The following is a 25,994-nucleotide window of genomic DNA, read 5'->3' as shown; positions in this document are numbered from 1 at the left end:
TCCAGATCAACACTTGAGTCCTTGGCGGCGTTCAGTTCCTTGGCCTTCTCGGCAAGTTGAACTTGCAGATCTCCATGGGCAAGTGCGTCCTTCTCGCGTTCGCGCTGGAGTGCAGCAACCTCTTCATTCTTCTTTCCCATATCCGCCTCCAGCTGCGCCACTTTCTCCTCTGACTCCTTCTTGGCGGCCTCGGCGGCCGCGGCAGCATCCTTTGCCTCCTTGAGCACCCCGCCAAGTGACTGCTCCCGTGCGTCGAGCTCCTCCTCGTGGCTGTCCAGATTAACCTTTTTCTGTGTCAGCTCACCTTCCCGCCTGGACAGCTCCTCGGTGGCGAGTCTCTGCTGCTCCTCGGCTTCAGCCTTCTCCAGGATGAACGCCTTCTTCGCCTTGTCGAGTTGCGCCCTCTCCTCCGCAATGGATCGGAGGGCTTCCTGGTTGCGGCTCTTGAGCTCCTCCGCATGCTTTTCTATGTTAACTCCCGCCCGTGCGACAAGCGCTTCCCGGGACTCAAGCTTCGCTTGCCGGGCGCGGTAGAGTGACACCAACTTCCGGAGCAATAGCTCCTCCTCAGACTCGCCACTGCTGCTGCCGGGCGCGTCAACCACTGCCAGCCCAGCAGAGGCGAGTAATTCCCCGTCAAACTCCTCCCCTTCGACCGGCGCCCTGGAGCTCGACGCCCAGGGAAGCTTGATATATATGCCCTCGCCGGCCTTCAAGTATGCGCCTGGCTGGGGCTCCTCGGAGCCCGGCGCTGCATCAGCGGCGGAGGGGTCGGCGATCGGTGAAGCGCCTTGCGCTCCTGCGCCCTCCGGGTCGTCAGTACGATCGCCGGACCCCTCGCCAGCTCCTGCGCCAGCAGCCTTGGCGGCTTCTTCGTCGGCGGGTTCATCAGTGCCGGCTTCTTCCTCGTCAGCGGCGGCGTCTTCAGTATTGCCGCGCGCGCCCTCCTTGCCGGTGGCCTCAGTCTCCATCGGGTCTGTGAAAGGGGGATCTAAAGACAGGAAGAGGAAGAAAAAGTCAAGCAAAGATCCAAAAAGAAGATTAGAAGAAGAATCCAAGGGAAGATTTCCGACAAGAAGAGTTACCTGTGCTGGGCTCTGTGACCATGGGCTCCACCACCGGGGGCTCACCGGATCCGTCCCTTTCCGGGGACCTCTCCCTTGCCGGGGAGCGCTCCCTTGTCGGAGAATCGCCCCTTGGCGGCGTAGTCGAAGCAGAATACACTTCCGGAGCGACCTCTGGTTGCTCCTGATGGGCCTGTTCTGCTCCTACACAAATGAATCAACAATCAAGATATCAGCAAAAGAAGAAGCACCCATGCGCGCCCCACAACAGGAAGTGAACCAAACACTTACGCTGGGGGCTGTGCTGGGGGCTGCTGCGAGGAGAAGGAACCAGGTCCGTCAAGGTGGTCTCGGACGTGTCTTCCACCATCACAGCAGGATCATCCTCGATGACAACCACGGGGACCTTGGCCCTCTTCGCCGCTCTCTCGGGCAGAGTCCTGAAATGAAACAGGGATTCAGAGAGAAGCAAATCAGATGTAAGACAAGCAACAACAAAGATCGAAGAAAAACAAGTACAGTAAGGAGAAAGCCTTACTCTTCCTCCTCTTCTTCCTCCTCGTCGGAGCTCAGCGCAAAGAGGTCAAAGTCCGGTACCCTTTCTGCGCGGCGAGGCGGAGGAGTAGGCTCCCTTGGACGTTTGCCGGGGGCTGCGGCAGGATCAGGCGTGGCGGCCCGGGAAGACCCTGCCTCAGTTGCTGGCACAGCCTGGGACCCTCCCGCGGCAACGGTACTTGCCGCGGTGGAGCGTGTCCCACGGCGCCGCGGCTGCTGGCCTGCCTGCCCCCCTGCCGTATCTCCAACTCGACGGAGGTGCCTTCGTGGTTGAAATTGAGGCTGCGCTGGGGGCTCCGCCTGCGGCAAGCTGCTCGAAGATGGCTGGCCGCTCGCGCCCTCGGCGGGCTCGCTCGCTTCGGCCTCGGGCTCCCTCTCGCCAATGACCTCTCCGGCAAGGTCCTCCCTGTCGGCAAGGCTTGCCGCCTCGGCCGCCTCTGCCTCCTCCAACGTGAAGCCGAACTCACGTGCGGCGGCGGCTGCTGCCGCCTCTTCGGCCCTGGTGGCGATGTAGTGCATCTCGTTCTCGGTGGTGTCGCGGGTGAGGAGCCTCTTTTCGTCAGCGTTGACTGCTACCTCCGTCAAGCCATCAAAGAATTGCTACACGACGTTGTCAGCGGGCTCCATCCAAGTTGGGATTATCCCGTGCGAATCGCACTCTGGCATCATTGTGCAGATGCGATTGCGCTGGGAGTTGTTGCACAATGGGATGACGCCCTGCGGCGGCCTGAACCACTCTGGATGGTTGGCGTCATGCTTGAACAGCTCCTTCAGCATCCCGTCAAGCTCCAGAACTGTGAAGTTGAAATTGAGGCCTGGGCGCAGCCTCATGATATCCGCCGGGCCGCCAAACTGCCTGGCGGGCCTCCCCCTCTTTTGCAGAGGGGCGATGCGACGGCGAAGGAAATCCGCGCCAACCGCCCCTGCTGTGAGCCCGGCACGCCTGAGCCGGAGGATTCGGGTGGTGGCAATCTTCAGCTTGGTGTCGTCCGGCGACAGAGCGCTCCAGTCGCCGCCGCGAACTACCTGAGTCTGGCGCAGGTTGGTGAATGGCTGCGGATTGGCATCACAGATCCAGCACCACTCCGCCCTCCACTCATCCCACTTGCTGCGGAGCTCGCCCGCCAGATACACCTCCTTCATGCCGATTCGTGAGGTCCAGGCGATTCCGCCAGCCAATGGCTCTTCTTTCTCGGCTCGGGGGGTGAAATAATGGCGAAAAAGAGCAACACTTGGGTGGATGCCAACGAAGTTCTCGCAGAGGTGTGCGAAAACCGCCATTGTCAGAACGGCGTTGGGGGTGAAATCAAGAAGATGAAACCCGTAGGTATTCATGATGTCGCAGAAGAAATCAAAAAAAGGTGGGCAGAGCCTGCAATAGAAGAACACCGGAAAGAAATAGTACCCTTTTGGGCACCACTTCGATTTGGAAGCTTTGGCGGAGAGCACCGGCGTGCGCGGATGCGCCCGCGTCTCCGTCGACCAGAAGATGTAGAACTCCTCCCGCAGCGCCTTCGGGGTGAGCTCGGGGGGGAAAAGCACTCGCTCCTTGCGCAGCGCCTCAAGCCGCAACGCCTCGGCCGACTTCGTGGTCTTGCCGGTCTTCGGAGCCATGGCGGAAACGGCGGAGGAGCGCGGAGGTGTTGAGGGCGACGGCGGCGACGGGCGGCGGAGCGCTGCTCTCTTTCGGCTTGGGAAGCGGAGGGGAGCGGCGGAGCTTTCGGAGGAAGGAACTGCAAGTGGAGAAGGTGGGGGGAACGGCCCTGTTTCCTCTGCTTATAAACAGGGGAGGCGAACGTTACGCATTTCCTGGATTTAAGTATTGCCCACGATCTCTCCCACGACGCCGCGATTGACGCGTGCCGTGACGGGAGGACGCGGTGGATACGGAGTGGATTTGGTTTGGACCTAGGCTGCGTGTGCCCGTGCCCTGTTTTGGGCCTGGCCCAACAGCGCTCGGCACCGTGTATGGCCCAGGCCCGGGGGCTCCTGTCGGTGTACTAAAGTAGGGGTACCTTAGTACCCCGAACTTGTGCACGGGCAGTCGCAGCGTCCCGCGGCAAGGCTCGCCGGGCGTCCGCCAAGACCCTTCACTATTCATATTACTGCCATTCGAGAACAAAGTGTTAACCGAGAAGACAAGGCCCTGGCAAGAGGAGCTTGCCGGGAAGGACAAGACCCCGGCAAGAGGAGCTTGCCGGGAAGGCCAACCAAGGCACTTCAGAAAACTTGCCGCGACGCTCCGCGCGTCCCGGCAAGACCCGACGAGCGGCAAGCTTGCGGGTGTGACAAGATAACGACCGCGGCAAGGTGCTTGCCGCGGCGAAGCCACCACTCTGCGCCCACGCAACAGCTCACCCGACGACGTGTCACCGGAGGATCGCTCCTGGTGTACGTGGCGGGTAGCTGTGCAGCCAAGCGGTGCGAGGTGGCGATGGAGATGACGAGAAGGCCATCGTGGCGATCGGTGGCGCCCCTAACGGTCGCTTCTTGCACTGTTTGGACGACCGGACGGGCATTAAATGCCCTTGTCCCCTGCCGTCAGAGTTAGGTAGGGGGCACTGTTGATAGCGGTTCTACCAACCCGCGTTTTTACGTTTTTACCCCTCTCTCTGCGTTGCCACCTGTCGGTGACCCCTTTAGACTATAAAAAGGAGGCCCGTGCGCACGTAGAAGGGGGTCGACTCATTCGAAACTACAACATATACACACGCTCTCGAGCAAGAATAAATACAACACAAAGCAGCAGTAGGAGTTTTATCTCTCCGGAGAGCTCCGAAGCTGGGTAAAATCCCTCGTGTGCTTGGCCTCGATCTGCTTTTTGTGCGCCCTCCGCTCACTGCCGGACCGAAAAGGGGCCCTGCCCCATAGGTGCTCGTTTTCCCACGACAAAATGGCATGAAATGGCATTTTTCAAAGTTTGGAAATTGCAGTGGCATTTCTCCGAAACACCATATTTGGAGTGGCATTTATCAAATTAACCCAAAACAAAAATAACAGGGCGAGCTGCTGGGTCCCTGATGTCAGCCGCTCGTTGTGCAATTCTCTCATTTATTGACTACGTTGACAATGGCATGGGACCCAGATGTCAAAAATCCACTAGGAGGAGCCATTTTTTTATTGGCTTGAAATAAAGAGGCACTTGCTTGCGTACTGACATGACCTTGGCGGGTCCCTGCTGTCATCCTCTCCACGTACAATCATCTCCTGATTGTGTACGTGTCAACTTGGTAGGCCCACAAGTCATCCTCTAAACCCTTGGAGGACAAATACAACGCATTTAAAAAAAATAACAGCCCATTCCATACGTACAAACGGAAAGTTCAACATTCAGAGCAAAGTAGTAGGTCTGATCCACATATAGAGTACTAAACTTCCACGTTGACAACCATCATAGCCAAGTTAACTATCTACTCCCACTAATACTCTAGTAGCATACAAGTGCTAACTTACTCTTAGCTAACTAGACGATGCCGGCCGCCATCTGCGGTAAACGCTAAACGCCGGCACCGGCGTCCTGCGCCTCGCCTCGGACTTGCCAGAGGTGCGATAGGGCGCGTTGCTCGTGCGTGTTGTCCCTTTCCATGCCGGCGTGGTCCACTGAAGCTTCGACTTCCAAGCGGGAAACCCACTTGACGAGCTGGTAGTAAAAATCGGCGTCGCGAATGCATGCGTGCCCGACAGCCTCCAGGGCTATTTGTCGGGCGCCGGCCTCCACATAGTTGGCCCAGTTGCGGGCGCTCTGCTCGCGACTCAGTGTGTCGGTGCGCTGCTGCTCCATGTCCCGCTGGCGGCGCAAATCGGTGATACGCTGCTCCTCCGCCAGGCGGTCGCGCTCCAACAACTCTTGCTCCTCCGCCAGGTGGTCACGCTCCAACAACTCCTCGATCTTCGCATTACTATCTAAATACATATAGAATGCCTCCTCCTCCATCTGCCTTTCGGTGAAAAACCGAACACTAGTTCCGGCGGTGACCGCCTCCGGCCTCGCCTACCGCAGACGGGCGGGGGCATGGCGGACATGGCGAGGGACGTTGGGCTGGTGGGGGCTTATGAGGATACGGCGAGTTAGGTAACGGTGCCACCGGAGAAGGCTGGGAAACAATACTTATAGGTGGAAGGTAGTGCGATGGTCATCGGAATTCAATGCATAAGCAGGCATGGCTTAGTGTGCCAGCTTGCCGTGGAAAACTAGAGAAACTAAAATTATGACTGTGCCGTCCCATCCCGTCTGGGTCGCACGCCGGCATGACTGTCAAACGAGTGCACTCGAATCATCTCCCTCCTTGTCAATAATGATTCCATGGATTTAAAAAGCCCGCAACAATTAAAGTGCATCTTTTTTACATCAGTTAGCTGCCTTAATTACGGCCGGCAGCATGCAGGCACTCAGAATCGCTCGCAGCCAGTACGCGGAGCAGCATGCAACGAGCCGCAGTCGAGGGTACGCATGCAACCACTTAAATCGCTGGAATTTATTAGGCTTAAACTTCTGCATACCGTTAATTATTGCCATGCCTTGGTCTTGCTGCTTTGCTCACGGGACTAATAAACCCGGACAGAGGGAGTACCTTGGTTGGTGAGAGGTTTGAATTAAGCCCTGCAAACCGGAAAGGAGGTACTAGTATGTGTGTGATCCGCTATTTATTCGTGTAGGATCGAGTAGGTCATTTCTTGAATTGAGCCCTGCAAACCGGAAAGGAGGTAGTACGTGCGTGATCCGCTATTTATCCGTGTAGGATCGAGTAGGTAGGATAGTATAGCTTGTCAGTTTCTTCAGAGGTAGCCATTTGTATTCAAAAAACTGCCACTTCGGATCTTGCGTCGCAAATAAAACTGCTAGGAGCGCATTAGTAGGCTAGCTAGTGATCGATCAGTAACTTGTAAACACCGAGCGAACAGAAATAAGTAACTGTTAATGCATCTCAATGATTCACAGATCATATACAAATATGTAGCTCCAAAAGCAAAGATCAGCCACTTCGGATCTTGCATCACAACTAAAACCAACTAGGACGATTCCCATACATAAGATCAACATGTTAATGCATCACAATGATTCACAGATCATATACAAATATGTAGCTCCAAAAGCAAAGATCTAGAAAAACATCTGTTCTTCCTACTAACATGGATGCTTCTCTTGGCCAACATTCAGTACAGACTGAAAGACAAATTTGTTTGTGAAGTCTACAATTCCTCTTGCAAACGTAAGTGGTTTCACCAACAGCTAGAACCATGAGAATGAACCACACATGGTGGAGGAACATCCACTGCAATATGATTTGGTCTTCTCTCGATCACACCGCGAGACTATTTTCGGAATACAAACTTTAATTTAGGCAAAATGATGCCCATTGTATAATCAGACCAAAGCAATGGAGCAACTAGTGTTGGACAATAAATAGTACGGTACTACTTTTCTGCAGTCCATGAAGTGACTATCCAATCTTTCTGTGTCTATTTTCAAATGGCACTGCATACAGTGACTATACTATTCTCTTGTGCAGTTCAACCAAAATTGCGGTGACTTTGTTTGTTTGCCAAATAGCAACGGGCAGACATCTCTATCTGCACAAATATCAAGCAGCTAGTAAACATATACCACACCTTGTATTTTCGGTTTAAACATGTCTCTTCCGCTTAGCATCTGTCATGTTCTGCACTGGACAATCTGATACAGTTATGTTTTGCCCTGGACAATTTCATACTGAATTGATTTGCTGGTTCAGAGCAGAAATATAGCGCCTATTCTTCATCAGACCAAGGATATCCATGTTCGCCATGATGGAAGAGGTGAAATCGATACAACCGAAATTGAGCACCCAATCATTGAATCATGTCCTACACCTCCAATGTAGATCCACCCTGACAATAAATTCACATGCAAACCACTAGTATTACAATCTAATGACAGTACAAAAAGAGTAGCAATATAGTAGCAAACCATGTACCTTCGTAATGAATAGCTCATAGTGCCACCAATTGGATATAAAGGCTTGGAAGAAAACATGCTCCTAATGTTGAACCAGTTGAACTTTTTGTGCAGTTCCACTAAAATCGGGCATCCCTGTTTGCATAGATATTGAAAGTGTGATTATTATAAAAATGACACTAGTTGAAGCATGGACTCACAAATATAAGCATTCCAATTTCTTAATGGAAAAGGTAGCAAGACTGTTTCTAACCACCTGTTTGAAGGAATAAATAAGGCAACATCGGTTGATGTCAGAAAGGCATATATAATTCTTTTTGAAAGAATGATTGACTCCTGACCTTTCCTCTTCTTTTAAGCATATTTTGTGCAGTTCAACTAAAATAAAATGCCATCACCGCCTTGACAATTCAGTGACACTGTACAAAAGGAAATGACTTAAAATTACATCATGATGTCAGGTATGTAGTCGACAGGCATTAGAGACAAACATACAGACCTCCTTCGATAACATAATGAACATTAATTTTAACAAAGGTGTGACTAGCTTTACCGGGATAATTTGAGTGAACTCTACACCCTCTGTTCCTTAATATAAGTTGTTTTCGCGGTTCAATTTAAAGTACCCAAACGTCTAGTATTTAGAAAAACAGGTAGTAGTTTTCTTGAGCACATATCTGGGAAAGCTTGCCACACTTTATTTATGTCCATACGCTAATAGAACACCATTCGAATACTAAAAATATACACTAATCCAGTGGCTAGTGCAACAGTAGAGTAGTTAGTTTATTACAGGGTACAGTACAATGGTTTTACTGAACAGATTTCAATAAAATCTAGCACTAGAAGATTTCTATAAGAATTAACAATACAAAATGTAAAGGTGACAAGTTTCAGCATTGGTATACTAGCTGTGCATGAGCATTTAACCAAATATAAAAGTCTGAAGGTAACTAGCATTATTAACTAATGACATTATAAAAAAAATTGCAAACCATGTACCTCCAAGGTAAATATTATTTTGAACTCGTGGGGACCTAAAAAATTGCTATCCCAATCTTGATAATCGATCAAACATAAAAACTTGATCGAACGAATCAAGAGAACAGCCAGAGGAGGAGGTGCCTCCTCTTGACCTTTCCTCTTGTCTTCATATTTTTTTGTGAAGTTTAACCAAAATAAAATGACATCAGAACCTTGGCATTTTGGTGACACTATACAAAAAAATTAACTTATCTCATGAAAGTGAGGTATGTAATCTATAAGCATTAACAGTGCAAAAATCTGAAGGTAGTAACAAGTTTCATCATTGGTATATTGGCTGTGCAACAGCATTAGAATGCCTTAGCTTAAAAATCTTTAATACATCCACAATCAATAGCTAACCCTGAAATAATCCGAGACATTAAATGGCATTGCTTAAATTTATTGGTGGCATTAGACTGAGAGTGGCATTAGTTAAATGTGGCATCACTTTAGCAGTAGCATTGCTTGACTTGACTGCTGGCATTATACTAACAGCAAAAAAGTGGCAATGAGAGCATGGGAGGCCCATTCGGATAGTGGGTGCACCAGTACGATGTACCTCCACGGACGCAGAGTGGTGAGGGAGGTATGGTTGCCCAGAGCAACAAATATCCAGGCATCATATGTGGATTATGTCCCATTTTTGTTCTCTTTAGCCACCTTTTTCCTATGTGAGGACAAAAAACCGATCGACCTGGTCATTCTCTATTACATTGTCATGCCTTTCTACCCTTCTTCAACCAAGAGACACGAGACTCGTTTCTTAGCTACCGATTTCCCCCTTTTCAACCTAGATGCGGGTTCGATGCCTACTCTCTTGGACAGTACAATCTCCCTTCCTTTCTTATTCAACCCAGACATGGATTGGTCTTCATGAAGTAGGGTTTCCTTTAATAGTGCAATTATGGTTTCGTCTGCATGGCCAGCAAAGCAGAGGATAGAAAATTGGGAAGATGGTGGAGTGGAAAAAGATCCACATGCAACGACGTGGCAGATGGGGCAATAGAACAAGGGTATGGTTCGAAAAGAGGTAGCATACCTGAGGGTCGGCGGGAAGTGGCTTCGCTTGTGGTTGTCGTCCTCCGCACACACTAAGGCAGCGAGCTTGGGGACGGAGGCCATCCCGCGTGGGCGCTAGGTCTGAGAGGACGGCCTTGTCGTCAGTGCGTGACCTCACTCGCCGATGACGAGTGTGTCAACGCTGCATGTCCTTTTCTTCCCCGGCGGATCTGTGACCACCGGTGAGGAGGGAGAGAGAGGCCATCTTTTTAGATCTTGAGAGAGGGTGATAGTGTGAGAAGCAAGTGGGCAGCCCTTAGCAAGAAAGCGCTGAAGCTCCAGCCTATATATGTTTTTTATACTACTAGTACTAGAGGTGGAGTAGTGGTAGAGTAGTTTATATTTTCTCTTTGTACAGTACCAGTTAGTCGTGCTTCAAAACTGAACGCCATGCCTTTAAAAAAATAAAGGTCGATAACTAATGTGGCACCTTGGGCCAACGCGGCCAGATCGTATTTTGCACGAGAAATTACACACCATGTTTCGTTGACATGTGGTCCTGTTCCAACATATCAGTGAGATGACAGCGAGTACTTTTCTACTAGTATTTCCGAACGGACGTGTAGGCCGGGGAGCCTCTTCGTGTACCGTCGCAAACTGGCAACCGTCCACCGACTCTTCGCGCGCGGGGACGACGGAGGCCTCGCCTTGTGCAAGTTGATGCCGCTTGATAATGATATGTATGATGTTAAGATGCCATTGCTTGGGGGTAAGGCTTGGGCAGGCGCAAATGGAGATTGGGTTGTTTATATTGGGTCCAACTACGAGTGGGAACTTGTGAATGTGTACACTCGTCACCGGGTTCCACTTCCAAAAATCTTAGCAGACTGCCCAGAGGTTGAGCACACCGGTATTGTACGCACGTTCAAATACGATCATGGTGACTGCCTTCTATGGAAGATAGCAATTTTTCGAGTTCCCAACCGCTCTTGGAATTACAAGAACTACGAAGTTGTTTCTATCTTCGACAAGCTTGTTGCCGTCCTTCGTGGTTCGACTAGATGGATATTGCTCAAAAATCAGTTTCTTTACACGGATGAGTACTGTGATGCAATCCAATACGAGGGCCTTGTGTTTGATTCCACCAATCATGGCACTGTTTTTGCATGGGATCCTCGTAGTTTCGGTACGTTTGTCTTCCACCATAATTATAATTGTTTCATCCACATGCATGCGGGTTAGCAAGTTTCCCTTTACTAATTAACCTTCTTCTTGTGTTTCCAAGGTCCTGTGAACATTCCACCACCTATACTTGGAAAATTTTATAACCAAGGGGGAGATGACGATGGTGATGATCACGAGCATGAGGACGAGCAGTGCCCATATACTCAGTGGCGCCTGGCAACTAATTCTGATGGATCACCTCTTCTTGTGTGTATACAGCCCACTGATGATGTTACTACTAAGGAAGCAGGTGTAGATTCCCATGGTCGCACTCTCCGGACCTATTCCAAAACCCGTTGCATGGTATTCGGGGTGGATACTAGTGTGCTAGTGCCAACACCTTCTCCCTGGTACAAAATTGATAGTCTTGGAGAAAACTCGCTCTTCCTTCGACAAAACTATCCGATGATGGTGAAAGGCGATCCAACTGCTGTTGACACAACGTTACTAGTACCATTTATGAGAAGCAACTATATGTATACCTCGGACATTTGGGTGGTTCCCTACCCTAGTACTGATATAGTAGGCCGCTTCAGCCTGGATGATCAGTCCTGCATTGGTCTCGAGATCGACAATGGATGGCCCTTCCCAGAGAATCACTTGTGGTTCAAAGCAAGCGTTTCCAACACCGAGGATTGGTCGAGTTGAAGTTCATTTCATTGCTTGTTATTTGTTGTGTGATGAAAACTTTAGTATTTATAATGTATCCTCATTGTCGATGTGGGTTGATGACCTATTGTATGTAATAAAATGATATGCCTGTGATAAACTTACTAAATTTATGAATGGCTTCTCTAAGTGAGTGGTGCGACGAGGCAAAAAAATATTTTCCGAATACATAATTGTACGTGCATTGTAACAGGTTATCGGATGAGGCCAATCAACAATAGTACTACCAGTACACTATTTGTACTAGCTTCACATGCTTCGCGCGTCGGGCGAGTGTTTTTACTGTAGCCATATCTTAATGTGTTCGCTGTACATAACCAGCACCTCAAATCCTCGATACTAGTACTATATAAGTAGTAGGAGTAGTAGGGTGACATGGGCCAGAACAAGCATTCACGTCCAGGAGTACGGCACACGACACCGGCATGACATCCATCTGACACCATATTTCTTGGAGTCCGTGCTAGAGCAATCTCTTCAACCTCTTCGTTTCTCTAACTTCAGCCATCGCGCGGCGGGTGAGGTGGGGGTTTGCCAATAGTCAGTTTCCTCAACTACGGTCCCACTTGTAAGGCCAACTCCAACGCACGACCCCAAACGGACCTCCATTTTGCACGAACACCAACGATAATTTTGACTAGAAACGCAAGACCAAAGAAAACATGAACCACAAGAATACATTTTAGAAGATATCCAACTTACATAACTGCTCCTGTAAGTTGGATTAGTGCCTTCTCGATGCATTCATTATAGATCTGCGGAGGCTCGATCTTGCGTGCTTCTTTCTTCTTCGAGTGTAAAGAAGTAGACGTTGCTTCCTCGCATCTAGTCTCATGGCTAGCCTCTATTCTAGTAGGAGTATCAACAAGTGCACTAGTCTCATCTCTAGCCTCTATGCTAGCTAAAAGTTCTAGAACATCTAGTAAATTGCGCTCTATCAATATATCAATGTACTCTTCTTCCCAATACCAAAACTTGCATCCATTCTACTCCCTCTGTTCCACAATACATGCCTTCTATTTGTCAAAATATAGATATATCAAGACATGTTTTAGTATATAGGTACATCCATTTTTAGACAAATGGAAGTCAAGTATTGTGGAACGGAGGGAGTACACAATAAAAATTTTAAGTTAGCACAACTAGTCTAATCCGAGAGCACAACCGAAGATTTGGTCGGTGTAGGGGATATGACTACTGAGTGTAAACCGCCCAGGAGGGGCCGGTTCACGCTCAGCTATACTGAAGCCCATGAAGACAAGGAAGATGGCGCTTTACTGATAAAGCTTAGAGGCCCGGTGCCCAAAGGTAGATTAGGGCCCATAGTTGTAAACCGCCATAGTTGCATAACTTGTATTGTAAGTTAGGGAGAGAGAGACCAAGCCGGACACTTGTATGAGCCGGCCTCGGCACTCTGTAAACCGGCCGGGCGTCAACCTGTGTATATATAGGGACGATCCGGTGGCGGTTCAGGGACAAGAAACAACACCTCGAGAGCCAGGCATAGCATGTTTGCTCCCTGGCAATCGAAACCCCAGTAATTCCATCACAACTAAACATAGGCTTTTACCTTCATCGTAAGGGGCCGAACTAGTATGAAACTCTCGTGTCCTTTTTCCGGTTTAACCTCTCTAAGCTAACCCATCACGATGGCTCCACAACTAAGTCCTTTCACGAGGGCATCTGACATGATAATTCCACGACAGTTCGCTCCCACCGTGGGGCTATTGCACGATGGTTTCAAGTTCTTAGAGGGCAAGTTCGAAGGGCTCAAGGGATACGCAGTGGGCCGGATGACCAAGAGTCATCGTGGCAAGCTCTACATCGACGACGTAGGTTGGGGCCCCGACCTGGATCAATCGAGTATGGGTATCGGGTCCCCTTCGGCGGAATTCACGTCTTCATCAGCAAGATCGGCGAACCGGGCCCTGAGCCGGACATCTCAACCGACCTCGTCGAAACGGCTCAGCGTGTGAGTCTTGCCCGGATTCAGCCCGCCATGAAGCGTGCGTTCGTAGGATGTGTCCATGGGATCGAATCTGAACCGGTGTCCGAAGGTGAGACGGCCTTTCATTCCGATGGCGAGTCATCCACCGGGAAACCGAATCTCTATATCAAGTTCAGGATGGCTTGTTCGAAGGGTATTCCGATGGCAGTACTATTCTAGAATTTCTTGAACTGCAAAATCGGGTCCCAATCTTCATGGCCGGTACACAGCCAGCCTTGCAAAACTCAACTGCAGCGGCATTGGGTTCCGAATCAGCAGCCGGGGCAGGAGGCCCCGCGCGCCGGTCGACTCAAGTTCTGTCCGGTTTGTTGGATGCCTGGACAACATTACTGGCCACAGCAGTTACCCCGGAGACTCAAGATCGGCATAACACGGAAGTCACAAAGCTACGGGATCAGATAACTCAGGCCAAGGACGACTTGGCGGCTGAGGAAACCAGGATGGCTGAGGAACGGGCCTCTTTAGATGCCCAGTCATAGAGGATTCAGGCCGAGAATTATCGACTTTTGCTGGATCAGAACGCTTCGAATGACGTATTGAGGAGGAGACATCAGTCTCACTTGCCGGCGGATTACAATGCGATGAATCTCTTTAATACACCAGGGGTAGGAACCAGTAACCTGACAGCAGTAAACCGGACTACCGTGCCAAGGACCGGAGCGCCGGATCAACCACAGGTGATGGGCCCACCTCGACAAACAGACAACCTGCCGCAATACACAACACCCCCGCTAGGTCATTTATCCACTCCTTTGGACAACATGATAGCTGTAGCATCCCGGCTGGCAGCTATTCCGATGGAGGGTGAGTCGCTAGCGGCGGTTGAGACGTGGTGGGCCAGTGATCTTCTTCAGACTACTATGGTGCAGCAGCAGGCTTATTCATATAGTCGAGACAGGATTCACTCAACCCCCCGCCCAAGCAGGAGCTACAGCAGGCACTTGGATGAGCCGGCTGTGTCGAGCAGTGCGTGGACAGTGAAGCCCCTCGAGGGCCTAATCCGGCGCGTGGTGGTGCAAATGCTCAGGACGTAGTGGATAATGGTAGAGCATGAAGGGAGGCTGCATTGGCGGCACAGTACACGGGTCATCATCAACCCGCCCCGGTTCAACTAGCGGCATCAGTTGAACGAGGTACCAAGCTTGCTTTCAACTCATGGGGAGTGCCGTGTCTTACCCCGGATCTGCGCAATGTGCGGCTACCCAAGGATTTCAAGGGCCCGTGGAAGGTGCCAAATTACACCGCCAATTTACCCCCCGTGGCATGGGTGGAGAGCTACGAGATGGCTATGGAGATGCTAGAGGTGGATGAAGCGGCATGTGCAAAATATTTCACCATGATGTTGGAAGGAACAGCTCGCACTTGGTTGAAGAGCTTGCCGGCCAACTCCATCGGATCATGGGAACAACTGAAGGCCTGGTTTATAGCAAATTTCAAGGATACATGCAAACAACCCATGTCCATTGTGGATCTAGATGCCTGTGTTCAAGGAGAGAACGAGTCAACAACTCATTGGGTGTGCCAGGTTTCAGAAGTTTTGCATTCATCGGACCGCATCAATGCTGATACAGCAATTGTAACATTCAAGCATAATTGTCGGTTTAAATCGCAGAAGATGAAATTGGGATGGCTCAAATGCCACTGCAATGACATGGGAACGCTTATGGCGGCTCTGGTTAAATATGCTGATTCTGATAATACTAAGGATCCTGATTCTGACGTGGAGAAGCGGGAGAAGGGAAAGAAGAATGCCGGTTCAAAGGGACAGAATAACCAGACGAGCCACGGGAACAATGGTAAGCGTAAAGCAGATAATTCAGATTTTGTGGCTAACACCAATGTGCAGGGCAATGCACAGCGTCGTAAGGGTAAACTGCCGCAGCACGGTGGAGGCATGAATCTGGAGCGCCTGTTAAACCAGCCATGTCCAAAGCACGGGAAAAAGGAGGTTCCAGCAAAACACCTTTGGAAGGATTGTTTCATTATGAAGGAGTTCAAAAATTATGATCTCTTCCGGTATGATCAGGGTCCGTCTGGCGGTTCAGGTCCAGGTTTTCATGGTCCGGGTTACAGTGGGGGCGATTCAAACTCTAGATTTCAGAATAATCAGGGCAACCAGAACAATCAGGGTGGTAACAACCAACAGAACAATCAGGGGAATCAGCAGCAATCAGGTTTTCAGAGTCACCCAAAGCAGTTGAATGGCGGGCAGTATCATTTCTTCACTACTAGCTTGTGTAAGCGTGATCAGAAGCTTCACAAGAGGGCAGTTAATGTTGTTGAACCGGCAGTGCCCCATTATTTGCGTTGGTCCGAGCAGCCTATTATGTGGAGCAGAGAGGATCATCCGCCTTGGGTTGATAATCCGTGTCATCTGGCTTTAGTGGTGGCACCTCAGGTGGGAGGTTATAAATTCACCAAAGTGCTCATGGATGGAGGAAGCAGCATCAACATCTTGTATTATGAAACCTTCCATCGCATGGGATTGACAGACAAGAATCTTAAACCGGCGAACAATGTCTTTCACGGTGTAGTACCAGGTAAATCGGCATATCCTGTTGGCAAGATAGCTTTGGAGGTTGTGTTTGGTGATAAGCATGACTCCAGGTCTGAAACATTAACCTTTGAAGTGGTGAAAATCCAGAGCCCATATCACGCCCTGTTTGGATGGCCAGCTTACATGAAGTTCATGGCGAGGCCCTGCTATATTTATTTACAGCTCAAAATGTCGGGTCATAAGGGGACCATCACAGTACACGGAAGTCGTAAGATCACTTTGGATTGCGAGGAGGGTGATGCGGCCTATGTTGAGTCGGTTTGTACCATCGAGGAGCTGAAGTTCTACAAAGACAATGTTGATCCGGCAGACATGACCCCTCTGAAGAAGCCCACCACTGATCATGACCCGACCCTGAAGTTCAAACCGGCTGATGAGACTAAACTTGTTGATTTCGTTCCTGGCGATTCATCCAAGCAGTTTAGCATCAGCACCAATCTGGATCCAAAATAGGAAAGCGCGCTCATCGAGTTCATCCGTGAGAACCGGGACATTTTTGCATGGAAGCCTTCTGTCATGCCAGGTGTACCGAAGGAACTCGCTGAGCACAATCTCAATATTGATCCCAATTTTAAACCGGTCAAGCAGTTTCTTCGCCGCTTTAACGAGGAAAGACGCAAAGGCCATTGGTGAGGAGGTAGCCCAGCTGTTGGCTACTGGATTCATTGTCGAAGTGTTTCACCCTGAGTGGTTGGCTAATCCGGAGCTAGTTCTTAAGAAAAACGGCACTTGGAGCATGTGTGTGGACTACACAGACTTGAACAAAGTTTGTCCAGCAGATCCTTTTGCTCTCCCACGTATTGATCAGATCATTGATGCGATGGCTGGTTATGAGCGTTTGAGTTTCTTGGATGCTTATTCTGGTTATCATCATATTGAAATGGCAGTTAAGGACCAGGAGAAGACAGCCTTCATCACTCCCTTTGGAGCCTTCTGCTATGTATCTATCCCCTTTGGACTCAAAAGTGCACAAGCAACTTATCAACGATGTGTACAGAATTGCCTTCATACCCAGATTGGGCGCAATGTTCATGCTTATGTGGACGACATTGTGGTGAAATCTAGAAACAAGGAGACACTGATTGATGACCTCAAGGAAACCTTTGACAATCTTCGAGTTTATAAGATGATGCTCAACCCGGACAAGTGCGTCTTTGGTGTTCCGGCAAGCAAGCTTTTGGGTTTTTTGGTGTCTAACATGGGCATTGAGGCTAATTTGGAAAAGATCAAAGTGATTACATCTTTGGCTAAACCGGCGTGTATCAATGATGTTCAGCGTCTGGCGGGTCGAATTTCAGCCCTGAGCCGGTTTATCAGCCGCTTGGGAGAGAAGGTGATCCCTCTGTATCAGATGTTGAAGAAAACAGACACTTTTGTCTGGAGTGATGCAGCTGATGCGGCGTTTGAGGACTTGAAGAGGCAGTTGGCTGAACCTCCGGTCCTTGCTGCTCCGGTTGACAATGAGCCCCTGTTATTATATGTGGCTGCTAATGCCTGGGCTGTCAGTGTGGCAATTGTGGTGGAGCGCAAGGAGGCTGGGAAGGAATATCCGGTTCAAAGACCGGTTTACTATATTAGTGAAGTGCTCATTGAGTCAAAGCAAAGATATCGGCATTGGCAGAAACTGGTGTATGGGGTTTTTATGGCGAGTCGGAAGCTTAAGCAATACTTTCAAGGCCACCCCATCACAGTGGTCAGTTCTGCTCCTTTGGGCGATATAATTCAGAACAGGGAGGCAACTGGCCGGGTTGCAAAGTGGGCAATTGAGCTTGGTCCACATGGGTTGAAGTATATGCCTCGGACAGCCATCAAGTCTCAGGCGCTTGTTGACTTCATCAATGATTGGACCGAGTTACAGGCACCAAAGGACAAACCGGATAACACATACTTGACTATTCATTTTGATGGATCCAGGCAATTGGAGGGCTCGGGGGCTGGAGTTGTCCTTACTTCCCCTCGAGGTGATAAAATTTGTTATGTTCTCCGCTTAATGTTTCCTTGTACTAACAATGCAGGTGAATACGAGGCCTTACTCCATGGTCTCTGTGTGGCCAAGGAAATGAATTTAAGCCAGGTACGATGCTTTGGAGACTCTAATCTGGTGGCTCAGCAAGTTTTGGCACTTGGGATTCTAAGGATCCACTCATGGAGGCCTACAGACGCGAGGTGGATATTGTGGCGGGTCACTTCAAGGGTTATCAGGTTGAGCATATTGATCGGCGCAAAAATGAGGCAGCAGATGCTTTAAGCCGGCTGGGATCTCAGCGGAAACCGGTACCACCCAATACCTTTTTAGATATCTTGCATAACCCGTCTTATAAGTTGCCAACAGAGGAGGATTTAGTTGTTCCTGATCCGGAGGCCTAACTGGTTGCCGCTTTACATGTAATTCTGGATTGGACGGTTCCATATTTGGCGTATATGAACCGGGGCAAGTTACCAGCAGATGAAGTTCTAGCCAAACAGATAGTCCGGCGATCAAAGTCCATGGTTATTCACAATGGCGAAGTACACCACTGCAGTGTCTCAGGCGTATTCCAGCGTTGTGTTTCTCCTGAAGAGGGCCAAGAGATTCTGCGTGAGATCCATGAAGGGGATTGTGGTCACCATGCCAGTTCAAAGTCCCTGGTGGCTAAAGGTTTTCGTCATGGTTTCTACTGGTTGACAGCTCATGCTGATGCGGAGGATCTGGTAAAGCGGTCTGACGCTTGTCAGAAGTTTTCACGCCGGGCTCATGTTCCGGTTCAAGAGCTACGGATGATTCCAATCACTTGGCCATTTTCTACTTGGGGGCTTGATATGGTGGGACCTTTTAAGCGGTCCAAGGATAAGAAGACCCACCTATTGGTGGCGGTTGACAAGTTCACTAAATGGGTTGAAGCGGAGCCCGTAAGCAAGTGTGATGCTGCCACGGCGGTTCAATTTATCAAGAAGGTGATCTTCCGCTTTGGCTTTCCACACGGCATCATCACGGATAATGGCACAGACCTTTCTAAAGGTGAGATGGAAGACTTCTGTCAAAGAGAGCATATCCGGCTTGATGTGTCATCAGTGGCACACTTCCAATCCAACGGGCAAGCTGAGAGAGCAAATCAGGAAATCATAAAGGGTATCAAGCCCCGGCTTATGGTTCCTTTGAAGCGGACGCCGGGTTGTTGGGTGGAAGAATTACCTTCTGTGTTATGGAGCATCAACACCACCCCCAACAGATCAACGGGTTACTCACCTTTCTTCATGGTTTACGGGGCAGAGGCGGTCCTCCCAAGTGATATTCGTCATGACTCGCCCTGGGTTGCCAATTATGTTTAAGCAGACAACAAGCAAGCACGCCAGGAGGCGTTGGACCTGTTAGATGAAAAACGGGACATGGCTTTGGCTCGTTTGGTGGTTTATCAGCAAGACCTGCAGCGTTATCATAGCCGCCGAGTTAAGACAATTACCTTTCAAGAAGGCGACTTGGTGCTTTGGCTCATCCAGGATCAGACCGATATGCACAAGTTATCCCCACCTTGGGAAGGACCCTTTCTGGTCAGCAAGAATCTGCACAACGGATCATACTACCTCATTGATGTTCGAGAGCACGCAGACTCACGCAAATCTGAGGAGGAGACCCAGCGGCCTTGGAACATAGCTCTCCTTCGGCCCATAGGCTCCTCCTATGTACATATTCTGACAATGTATATATTATGATCAATATAATAAACCGGCATCCTTGCTATAAGCAGGGCCTCTGCCGTTTTTCTTCAAATATCTTTTGTTTACATGGGGGCTTCAGCTGACAAAGCAGAGTTCTACCTGTTAAACCGGCTATCACGCCACAATACAACTTGGGAGCTTCACACCCAAGGGACCAAAGAGAGTCTGGATGCTATGCACAGCTCAAACATAGGCACCCATTGAGCACAACTCACAAAGTTACTTGGGGGCTCTTTGTGCAATGCAACAAAGAGTTTGAAAGGACCCTTGTAATATGCTATCAAGCACGGCTTGGAAGCCTGGTGTATTCACCTAAAACCCCGTGTTAACCTGCCTTTATAAAGTAAGCCACTCCTATCCAGGTAATCCTGGCACGACCCGTGGAACGTTTGACAAGTCAATCTTATACAGACCTTGAACTTGTCAAAGTTAAAACGACGATTGGTTAGTTGGAGGCCCATCTTGAAAGGCTTTGTAAAATGGTTTAACTCAGCGGCCTGGCAGCCCATGAAAAGCCTCGATTTTGGGCCTGACAGCCCTTGAAAAGCCTCGACTACACAGTTTTATTTGCTTTTTTCAAAGAGTTTTTCTTTTGATTTCATGGTAAACCGGCGTCTATTGACCCGGCATGTCTATCAGTTATCATAATAATCTGGTGTTTCTTAACCCGGCTTGGCTTTCAGCTACAAGTTCTCAGACCATATTCATTATCAAACCGGTGTTTAATAACCCGGACTAGCTTTGACTACATGTCGCCAGCATGATCATCTGGTGTTCATCACAACCGGGTATGGCTTATTATATACACCAGCACTACATGGTGGGAGTTATCAATACTGCAAGATTTGGGTTTTTACCCTTAATACAATCAAAGTTGGCAAGCCAACGAAAGTGATTTAATATCACAGGTATGATCTATTTCATATTTTGATATATATTCAGCCTTGGTAATCAACCAGGCTTTGTATTGGGCATTATGACCCGTCTGGCAGTAAAACGCTAGGACAATTCTTTTTATGCAGACACAAGGATTGCATGAACTTGTCAAGATATATAAGCAAGCACAACAAATATAATGGCAGATCAAACAGCGTCATGTAGCAGTGCACGATGGCAACAGATCAAAGTATTTTACACTAGCCTATTACAAGGCGCTCTGAGGCCCAAAATAATGGTTTCTGTGTAAGGTCAAGCCGATTGCCGGATTAAGACTCGTCACCAGGTTGATGTGAAGTGGATGGATCCTCTGGCGTCAGTTCAACCTCCTCCTCTCCACCCAGTGGCTGGAAGTCAATGGTGGTCCAGTCAATCTGGGTTAAAGCCTGGAAGACAGCTTCTTCACTTATAAGATTCGACGGTTCAACGTCAGGGGCATAGGTGTGCTTACTGATTGGCGGGATGAGATTATGCACTTCTTTAACAATGGCATCAACCCGCTTGTTATCTGCATCATAGAAGGACCAATGAGTGGACAAATTAGCCTCCTCAGCCAATTGGCTTGCCAGTGGGCGCATCTCCTTTGTTAGAGCTTTAAGGGCGTCATTATCAAATGCTGACCCGTCTTCCTGTTCACTAGGATAACCCTTTGCGATATCTACCGGATCAAGGTCAGCTATCCAAGCTTTAGCATGAGTCAGCGCTGATAACGCGCAAGCCCTAGCAGCAGATCGCTTTACCTCCTCTATTTGAGCAAGTGTCATCGATAGCCTGGCCAAAGTATCCTTGAACAAAATTGGTGCCGGTTTGTTGTACGAAGCCGCACAGATGACTCGTTGTGCACCAGTATACAGTTGCTCAATCAACGTATAGGCTGCCTTCAACTTCATCCGCATATCCGCGCCCAGATGAGCAATACGACTGGCTGCAACGGTTTAAGAATTTAAGGTTAAACCAGCAAATTCGAAGATGGTTCAGATAGGTTATTACAAAGTACTTACCAAATATTGCAAAAGTCATAGCATTCACTTGATGCTTCAGCCCAGTTAGCTCTTCTTCCATCAGTTTAAGAGCTGCTTCAGCATCTGCAGCCCGTTTTAATAGAACACCCTTCTTGGTGTCCCAGTTGGTTCGTTCATTCTTGAAGCCTTCTTTCAATTTCTCCATGGCTGTTAAAGTGCCTTCCAGTTCTTCCTTGGCTTAGGAGGTTTCTGCTTGCTGGGATTTAATATTTTCTTGAAGATCAGCAATTTGGGAATCCTTACTATTCAAGTCAGCCTGCAACAGACAAATGATAGGTTGGTCATATATTCTTCAAAGTCCCAAGCACATAACAAGTTATACACTTGGCACTTGGGGGCTAATGTAGATTGCTTCTTAAAACGGATATTTTAAAGTCTCAAGGCTCAATACAACTATTAAGCTTGGCACTTGGGGGCTAATGCCTAATTGATCAGTGAAATCAAAGGTGAAGAAAGTCAATAAGGACAAAAGGTTTAACAGACAGTCCCGGTTCATCTTGAAGAGGTAAACCGGCCTTTGGGGGCTACACAATTGAAGTCTTTTTTATCTAAAGTTCCGGTCCATCTTCAAGAGATAAACCCGCCCTTGGGGGCTACAATGAGATTGACAAAAGTACAAAGCAAGATTTGCAGAAATTACCTCATATAGGCGGTTTAGGTATCCAGAGTGAAGATCTTGAGCGTTGAGATGAGCATAGCTTGATAGATCAGTCTTCCATTTACCTTTGCCCACAGCAGCAAATTCCTCTTTGGCACTGTGTTTTGATAAAGCAATGGGGCGGCCAGGTGAAGTATTGCTAAATCCAGTGATCAGAACATCATCAGTTGCTTTGCTTGTACTAGTCGGTTTGTCTGAGGTTTTGGCGGGGCTTGGCGGATCTGCAGCAGGACTTGGAGGATTAGCAATTGGGCTGGGCGGATTTGCATGAGGACTGGCCGGGTTAATTTCCAGCAGATCAACATGAGTATCCTGATCTTGGGGTACAGGTGTCAGTGTCAAAACCGGCGGATCTCGGGTAGGGGGTCTCGATTTGTGCGTCTTAGGATGATGGTAACAGGAAGCAAGGGACACAATGTTTACCCAGGTTCGGGCCCTCTCGATGGAGGTAAAACCCTACTTCCTGCTTGATTAATATTGAAGATATGAGTAGTACAAGAGTAGATCTACCACGAGATCGTAGAGGCTAAACCCTAAGAGCTAGCCTATGATGGTATGATTGTAATTGTGATCGGCCTTCTAAGGACCATCCTCTCCGGTTTATATAGACACCGGAGAGGGCTAGGGTTTACATGGAGTCGGTTACAAGGAAGGAAATATAATATCTGGATCGCCAAGCTTGTCTTCCACGCAAAGGAGAGTCCCATCCGGACACAGGCCGAAGTCTTAAGTCTTGTATCTTCACACTTTGATAGTCCGGACGATGTATATAGTCTGGCTGTCCGGATACCCCCTAATCCAGGACTCCCTCAGTAGCCCCTGAACCAGGCTTCAATGACGATGAGTCAGGCGCGCAGTCTTGTCTTCAGCATTGCAAGGCGGGCTCCTCCTTCCGAGTACTCCAAGGTTATTATCGAACATGTAGGCCGTGTCCGGATCTGCAAAATGATCCTCACATACCACCATAGAGAGAACGATACTTCAGCAGACAACTTTTAGACGACGTGATATGCCATTACAGCCAGGTCATTATTCGAACCATTTTTCCACAACCAGCCATAGCGCGTATTGTGAGGTGGTTTCCTTGACACGTCTTGTCAAAGCAGAGATCATGTCCCCTTATCACGGGATTCTCATCAATACGGGTATGGGTAATCCCCCCGTGCCATCAACCGTGGCGCTTGGGAAGTAAGCGATTCTCAACAGGCTAGTGGGGAGGCGCACCGCTTTCATCGCCTCTATAAAGGGATAAAAGTTCCCCATTCTTACCCACGCCTTCTTCTTCCTTTGCCCACTCTTGCCTCCTCGAGATCCAGCACCCTAGTCCAAGCCTTCTCCGCACAGTTAAACATGTCTGGAGCATGAGGCAAATGGGTGGCTTCCACCATGAAGGAGAAGAATATCGCAAGTCTTCGGGCGGCCGGATACTTGGCCGCAGACATAGCGCACCGGCTATCAGACGGAGGGCAGATCATTCCAACTCTAGGACCCCACGAGAGGGTCGTGTTTCTTGCCCACTTTGTCCATGGACTGGGGTTTCCACTCCACCCCTTCGTCCGCGGGCTCATGTTCTACTACGGGCTAGATTTCCATGATCTAGCCCCGAACTTCGTCCTCAACATCTCGGCATTCATCGTCGTATGCCAGGCTTTCCTCCGCATTAAGCCTCATTTCGGCTTGTGGCTGCAAACCTTCTGCGTGAAGCCGAAGATCGTGAGCGGCCAGCAAGCGGAGTGCGGAGGAGCCATGGTGGGCAAAATGCCTAACGTCACCTGGCTTGACGGCTCCTTTGCGGAAACCTTGAAGGGGTGGCAATCGGGGTGGTTCAACATCACCGAGCCGCGTGACGCCAACTGGCTGGCGGACCCCGAGTTCCAATCTGGAACTCCTATGCGGCTCACCTCCTGGGAACAGAAGGGCCTATTATGGGGTGAATCTACAGAGCTGACCAGACTCATAAAATGCATCAAGGGCATGAAGGACAAGACCATCAAGCTCATCAACGTGATCCAGGTCATGCTCATTCGCCGGATTCTACCGTGCCAAAGGAGGGCATTCAATTTGTGGGAGTTCGTCCCGGCCGAACACCAGACGCTTCAGAGGCTCTATGGCATGAAGCACAAAAATGAGTGGAAGGCATTGTTCAAGTCCTCTGAAGTACCTCCTCCCATATCCGAGGACCGTGGGCTCCACGCCGCACGGCGTCCTATTCAGGTGAGTTCTCAGGCCGCCACCGGATTCTGTTTTTCCCAATACACTCATGGGGGAGCCTTAAGTAATTATGTATATTTGTGTAGGATTATGTGGAGACAGCGGAGCAGATTGACTGCCCGACTCCGTTGCCGGAAGGCCCGGCTAATGATCTTCTGACGAAGATGCTGGTCCCAGCGCCCTACAAGGGGCCCGAGAAGAAGGCCGATAAGAAGGCCCCGGAGACCCGAAAGGGTCTCCAACATAAGGTTGCGCAAGCCTCGTCCGAAGACGACGAGGCGCACTCCTCCCCCGAAGGGGAAGAAGAAGAAGAGGAGGAGGCTGCCCCATCCGGAAAGGACGAGGGGCCTGAGAGGGCGGACCAGGGGACCAGGAGAGGCCCCCATCACAAGGCCGTCATACCCTTGTCGTCCGATGACGACGAGGCAGATTCCTCCCGCGGAAGCGGGGGAAAACAAGAAGAGACTCCACCTCCCCATACTAGGGGGGAGAAAAAGAGGAAGGCCGCCCCGGTGGGGGAGACTGGGACGTCCAAGAAGGGAAAGGTGTCCCTTCCGAACTACTTCGCCACCGCCGCCGATAGTGAGGAAGGGTGGCTGCCCAGGAAGAAGCCTTTAGTGCGATCATAAGTATCCGCACTCCATCGCAATTTTGCTTCATGGTTTTATTATAACGCCGAACTTGTATGCAGTCCGGCCAGGCCCATCCCGAGGTATCGTCTTCGGACGGGTCCTTGAGTGAGTCAGCAATGAACTCACTCGCGACGGCCACTTCTCCTTGGCCTGCGGATGACACGGAGGTGTTGTCCCAAAGGCTCCCAAAGATGGGGGAGGTGGCCCTGGAGGCGCCTCAAGGCGGCATTCCAGACGTCGGACTCGCGGGGTTCAAGATCCCCACGGATCGTGTTGATGAGAGCCACGGTAAGCCGGGCTCTAAGCCGAACACTGTTCCGGAGCCTTCAGTGGTTCCGGACTCAGGCGGGCAGCCCCTCGTTAGGGAGGGAGGGCCGTCTGTATCGAGGACTTCCATTGCGCCCGAGGCGCCGGATTGTCTACTGGAAGCGCTTCGTGGTGCTTCCCTAGATGAAGAGCATCGTACTCTTATGAGTGCGGTGATTCAGAAGGTTTCGTCCGCCAAGAGCGGACTAACCGAAGCCTGCACCAGCCTCCTGACAGGCTTTGAGGTAAGTGAAAATGTGTGAAATTACCACCCGATAGGTAGTAGCCCCTGATACTCTATTTGGTTTTCGGAAGGAAAAACCAAACGGAGGGTCAATTATAATCCGCAGGAGTCTAACAATAAGTTTTAGTGTAAATAAACAGGCTGTGCTGCTGGCCGCTGCTGTCCGTATGGCCGAAATCGCCGGCCTAAAGTAGGACTTGGAGCGGGCACAGGGAGAGCTCGGCCTCACGAGGAGGCAGCTCGAGGAGAGCA

The sequence above is a fragment of the Triticum dicoccoides genome, chromosome 4B (genome assembly GCF_002162155.2).
Source record: "Triticum dicoccoides isolate Atlit2015 ecotype Zavitan chromosome 4B, WEW_v2.0, whole genome shotgun sequence".
NCBI lineage: Eukaryota > Viridiplantae > Streptophyta > Magnoliopsida > Poales > Poaceae > Triticum > Triticum dicoccoides.
Note: the sequence above shows the minus strand (reverse complement) of the source record.